Genomic DNA, 6,897 nt, shown 5'->3' on the forward strand with positions numbered 1-6,897 from the left:
ATAGCAATCAATGTGAAGGTTGAAATTTTGTCCGTGACCAATATTATTGGGTGGATTAATTTCTGAAAAAAAGCAGGCATTATTCCGTTTGGGCAAAAAAATTATATTGTACAATCCAGCACGTAAGTATGACGTACTGTGTTTCCTAATATTCACGACATAATGCATAGCGGATAATATTGTAATATAGTATTAATATAATATAATATTATACCTAATTTATAATCATTATAATTCTCAATGCAACGCTGCGGCAATGCCGTGACTATAGCGTGCGCACTTAAATAGTTTGCACCGAACATCGACGGTATCGTTATAATCTTTTATATTATAATAATATCATATTCTCGTCGTCATTAATTACGCGATCGGAAAAATTGTATATAATATATTATATTATACAGATGCCATTATAAGTGGTCTATGAGAAAATGTTATTATTACTATTTATATTATGATAAATTATATTTTGAGACTCGTTGTATGTTTTTCGAAAATCCTGGCAAGGTCTGTGACAACTCGAGACATATTGCTCATGAGTCGAGAGTCATGTGGTTGCCCACCGCTTTGAGCAAGGTCGCCAACCACGAGCCGAAGGGCCGGAGCATCGTGGATTTCTTTTACTGTAATAATATAATGAGAGGCCCCGGGACAAAAAGATGGAACCACAGGTATTGCAGTAATAATAATTACAGAATAGAACTCAATACACAATATTTAGGTAAATAAAATAAAATATATTAAGTTGGTGTCTAGAAAGCTTAACGGGCGTAAAACTCGGACTTATAAAATAACAAAGACAGTAATAAAATTTGACCAAACGATGATATTTTTAGTAATAATACTAGTAAGAATAAATTATAATCCCCAACAGCTCCTCTAGGCTGTACAGGTCGTTCGCTTAGGACGTATATTATATATAAATGTATAATTCACTAAACGGATTGTACCGGCCAGATACATAAAAAATAATAATAATACGTGCATAGTAAAAAAAGGGATCAGACACCCGTCGATATCGACATATTTCTGATCACCATGTTTCACCAAACGCTCTTCCCGCGGGCATCACCGAGAAAACTTCAACGATCGCTACTCTATGTTTTCATAAGAAAAACGTTGATATACAATAATAATTTGCGCCCATGTGTCACCGTTGGTGGCAGGAAGAGAAGAGGAGTGAGTACGTAAACCGACGGCCGTCGTTAGCCGGTCGTCGGTCTTGGAAATAATTGGTGGGAGGTCAGTAATATACATAGTGTTAATAATATAATTAATTTACGAAAATTTGATTGCGGGCACAGGTGATAGAGTGTGCGGACGGTGGTGTTGGAAGTGTCGCACACTGACGCGCGGCGCATTACCTATACGGCTATACCCGATATTATAATATAAATTTAAGATTAATATACACGAATGACCTTAACTTAACGTTCAGTACATTTTATTTAGATTTAGAATATCTGCACAATAATAGTCTATTATAATAGCTACAATCAATGGTAATAATCATTTTTCGTATACTTACGAATTTTATATCATTGAATTAACATTTAACATAGGTATCCATTACAGCGACCCACACGGTACATAATGTTCAGCAGAGCGGTAACCACTTACCCACCTTATATATGACTATAATTTTAAAAATAAATGTTAAATAAAACTTTTTGTTTAATATTTCACGTATTTTAACACATATTTACAAAAAAATAACATTTGTTTAATATTTTACGTATTGCAATACATATTTTCAAAAAAATAACATAAATATTTATATTTTTTGATTTTTTTTTCGTATTAGCCAAGGTGTGCAAACAATTTGAACCACTCTGTTGATTTTGCCAGATCGTTTGTATAAACTATACCTACTTATGCGTTATAACCAGGTAGCTAGTTATAATATGTTGGTATATAATGGTATATATTCTATAAACTATATTATATTTTGAACTTACCCTAGATATCCTAGAATAAAAATACGAAAAGATAAACGGAAAAGGAAAAATAACAATTATAGAAAAATGAAGTGTATAGGGTAAATGTAAATGTGTAAACTTATAAGGTGATATTCTACGTAAAATATTGTATGGACGGGGATGTTGATGACCCCACGACAAGCTCTGCTACTAAAGTTTATGTGTTAAACGGTATAATAAATTAATATTGGTTTACGTAATAAAATGTATGATATATTATGGATGAACATATTAAATAAGTATGTGTTTACTCGTTCTGGTTTTATTTAACGTTGATTAGTGATTTTATTTCATTAGTCTATAGGGTAGATACGTATAATTATTCTACTATATACTTTATTATATTTCATATCGTATAATGATGTATAAATAAAAATATATTATGAAATATTATAATTAATTTACCTGAGTATGTAATTGTAGGTATTCGTGGATACGGGGTTGAGTTCGACGCTCGAAGTCATTGCGGCGTATATACGTATATGTTACGTGTTTTGATATGTATATTTTATAACACTTATTAGGTATATCAGTGGCGGTCAAATGATTTTGTCAAGGGGGGGGGGGGGGCGGGAGGAGGGATTTGGCTGATTTTTCAACATGTATTATTTTATCATTAAAAACCTAACCGTTCGTTTTTTATGTATAAAAACATTTTGTCTTACAATAAAATCAGTTTCACAAATACAAATTCATTTTTTTTTTAGGAATACCTTCCCAAATCCATATCTATCTCAGTGTAATTCGTTATCACGATTTAACTGATACTATCTTAAAACGTAAATTCGTAATATTATTATACAAATTTATCTAAGTAAGTGGATGTCGCTCTGCTGTACAGTAGGTTTCAAGTGGGTCAATGTATAATGGATTGTATTAAACTTGAATTCAATGATATAGTATCATTGTATATTGTTCGCTCCACTCAGAATCTAAAATCATACAAAAAACAAAATAAAAATTATGGAAAAACGTGAATTTTTACCCAAAATCGGTTTTTAGCTTACCTAACTCAAAAACAAATTACTGTATATTCATGAAATTTTCACCGGTTGCTTATATTAGTATTTTCTATACACGATAAAATTTTCAAAATATTTTGTTTTGTTTTGAACTGTTAACGGACATTTTAGTTTCAAATGTTTTAGTTTTTTGTATCAATGAATGTCAATAAAATTCCCAATATTGTAGCCATATTTAAATTGGTAATTTAGGTTCTCTATTAGTACCTATAAAATAGGTGGTTAGTTAAATAGTTAATGATGAATAATAAATAAATAATACAATTTTCTGGAAAAATATGCTCATAATGTTTTGAAATATTGTAGAAACATTGTGGAAACATCCGGAAGATTCGGACACCCCCAACCCACCCACCATTGACAACATTGAAATAATAATAACCAATAACCATATCGTATTATACGACCTACATATTTAGTATATTCGCTTGGATGGCTATAACATATAAATTATTGTCTACTAAACTATAGTTTTTAATTTTTTTAATTTTATATCTAGTGAAAGTTAATTCTAGTTATTTTTAAAGTTATATCATAGCTTATAAACTAAAACGTTACTGCGACGTGACTATACGTGAGCCATTCTTCAGTTTCATGCAAGTTGTATACAAAAAAAAAATTAACATAAAATATAAATATAGGTAAATATAATTATGAAATTATGAAAAATTAAAAAGTAAAAATTAACTAAAAAATTGTGCCCCAAAAAATATTACGCCCTAGGCACGTGCCTTGGTGGCCTATGGGTGAATCCGCTCCTGCTTGTGACGATACAAACATCTATTTTTTAAATTAAACACCCCACCCCCTTTTTACTGCAAATTATTTAGTGGAAATTCTAATGAGTATAGTTTTTGAGTTATTAAAATGTTTATGCCAATGATAATAATTAATAACCCTTAAAAATGATTTTACAAAAATATAAACTATATGTAATATAAGATAGATGTAGATAATAATTAATAATTATGTAGTATTTATTAGTATCATTATTACAAATTATTTATATTGTTAGATGAATAGTAATAACCAACATTTTAAAATCATCTTAGTATACTAAAAAGCAAGAGCCGTATTCTATTTATACTCAATGCGACAATGCTTAAGAATAATAGTATTGCCTAAGCTAAATTTGATAATTTAAAAAAAAAATAGATTAAGCAATACTTATTCTTAAGCATTCGACTATATGAATACGACGGCCCTAAATTATATATAACTTAAGAACTACTTAATCGAACTTTGATTTAAATACATTAAAATTCTTAAAAAAATCAATTAATGCATTTTTATAAAAAGAATAACACACCGTTACATATATTTTGGTTTAGACGTTTGCGTCAAACGTAATTATGCTTGATTTGTATTTTATTAAAAACAAATATATATTACAATTCCTTATTCATATATAGGTACTTGTACTTACATCATCGGAATTTGGACATGGGACTTTCGATTGATCATACTCTTCTTTTTGGTATTCTTCATCCATATAATTATTTCTTAAAATACTCTAAAGACAACAGCATAGTATGAATGAAAAATTAAAACCATATTTATATTGATATACTATAAATTGTAATATATTTATTCAGATAATATTTTATACAGGTGCAATTTGTGAGTGGTGGATGAGTGTGACTTAATGCTAAGGAGTACTGAAGTGATTTCAATAAATCAATTAATTAATTATTAAATGTAGTTATAAACTGCGTGTTAAAATGTTACCTACTTAGGTACCCCTCCACTATTAGTTATTGTTTTCCATTAAATTGCACCCATACCCTGAGTAAACAATAGGTACAAGCTGGGTATATAAAAAACTTGTGATTACTTCATCGAACTGTTCACAAAATAATGTACAATTTATGAGTCTTTTTGAAATGTCAGTTACCACTCCACAATCGCATACGAATTGACCTATATAAACAATAAAAACATGATAAATAAACTTGTAGGTACAACTGTTATAAAGTAAATCAAATATAAGTAATTCTATGCATTTTTTTGAACTCGAATGCAATATTAATTGCATTGAAATATTCTAAATGTTATGTTTTTAAATTTGCAGTTATTCATACAAAAAATGCATCCTTCAGTCTTTGGTATTATTCATACAACAAGTATATAATTATTATTATTTGTAACAAAAAATTCCAATCCATTCCTTAAAAATGTGTTTTTAATATTTTACACGCAAATTAAATAGATCGTGACGATTCACCGATAAATTCCAAAAGTTATTTATAAACATAATTCCATAAATAAGAGTTATACATTTATATAGAATTATATAAGTACTTAATAAAATATGTTCTTTAATGACATATTTACTATCTATAATAAGTAGGTATGTACTATGTATAGGTATACATATTTGGAATACATGATAATATTAATTATATTATATTTTGGTATTTTTACTATACCTATATAGAATATTATTCAAAATAAACTGCACCCAATTTAACAAAAAGGTGGAAAAGTGGGAACCGCGCTCTGCTTTACAGTAATTATCGGGCATGTCTTTGTAATGTACGTCAATAATCAAACTAAATAAAATTTAAAAAAAAATTGATAATTTTCAAATTTGGTGGAAAATTCAAGAATTTATTCGTTTTAGAATTGTAAAATATCCAATGAATAGTGGTATCCTATCGTAAAACTGTTAAATTCAAGTACTCATAAAAAATTAATATTACCTACCGATAAAGAGTTAAAGGGGCTGCAGCCGGTTTTGCCAAAAGTCAAAACTAATGTAGATTTGACCGCTCTAAACATTAATTTTGTTTGTTATAATTTTTTTCAATATATTTGAATTCCGTATCATAAAATAAACCATAAGGAGTCTGGAGGGGGCTCCAGTCAATGAAAAAAAGTGACTTTCAGACCAATAAGCTAGTCAAGACTGGAAGAATTTGGTTTGACAGTTTTTATTTTTGAAAACGGATTATGATTGATCAACATATTTACTTGCAGGGAATGATCGAGGCGATTTTGAATATACCAATTATTGTTAGTGTCATATAATGAATAGTATAAATACAAAATATCATATTTTTTCGATATTTTTATTCCTGGATATCACAGATGAAAAAAAATATATTCAAAATCGCCTCGATCATTCCCTAGTAAACTTGTTGGTCAATCATAATCCGTTTTCAAAATGAAAATCTGTCAAATCAAATTCTTCCAGTTTTGTCTAGCTTATTGGTCTAAAAGTCACTTTTTTTCATTGGCTTCAGCCCCCTTAAGGTTACTCACACTATTTTCGGCATTTTTTCAACATTTTAATTTCATATAATCTACTCCGTCAGCTTACGGTCAGCTAGTGGTACACGAATTAATACTATTATTACATAATATTAAAATTGTTGACCAAACTTTACATATTATTATCATTAATATTGTATATTATGATGAATATTAATAATAATATGTTTAATGATTAAAATTTAAAACTATATTTAGAACATCTCACCTGGTTTTTCAAAACACAAATCAATACGCTTGTTGCATACGTCATAAAGGCAATTCAAAAATTTTGAAGTAGTGTCTAAAGGCTTTGTGCAAGTCACGCATATATTTAATTCTTAAAGTTGTTTGGCACTCATGGTGAGCTTGCTTTTATTTCTGGCAGACTTCATCACGAAGTACTATTCTAGTAAATTTTGTAGGTAGGTACCTAGCATATTATTATATTTTAATAATATTTATTACAAAAAACGACTTGAACAAAGTGGGCATTGCGTTGTCGGCAGATAGCGTAGGTAGCGTAGGTTTTAATTTATTAATAATATAGATTATATAGATAATAAAGTTTGGTATTATAATGGTATTAAAGCCGTACCGGCATACAATTATGTACAAAATAAATGTAGTTATCTTATATTTTT

General features: G+C 28.8%; 1 pseudogene; it reads right to left on the reverse strand.

The window, feature by feature from the left end:
- Positions 1-2,796: 2,796 nt before the first annotated feature.
- LOC132934160 (uncharacterized) lies at positions 2,797-6,648 on the reverse strand (annotated as a pseudogene).
- Positions 6,649-6,897: the final 249 nt, after the last annotated feature.

The sequence above is a fragment of the Metopolophium dirhodum genome, chromosome 1 (genome assembly GCF_019925205.1).
Source record: "Metopolophium dirhodum isolate CAU chromosome 1, ASM1992520v1, whole genome shotgun sequence".
Classification (NCBI taxonomy): domain Eukaryota; kingdom Metazoa; phylum Arthropoda; class Insecta; order Hemiptera; family Aphididae; genus Metopolophium; species Metopolophium dirhodum.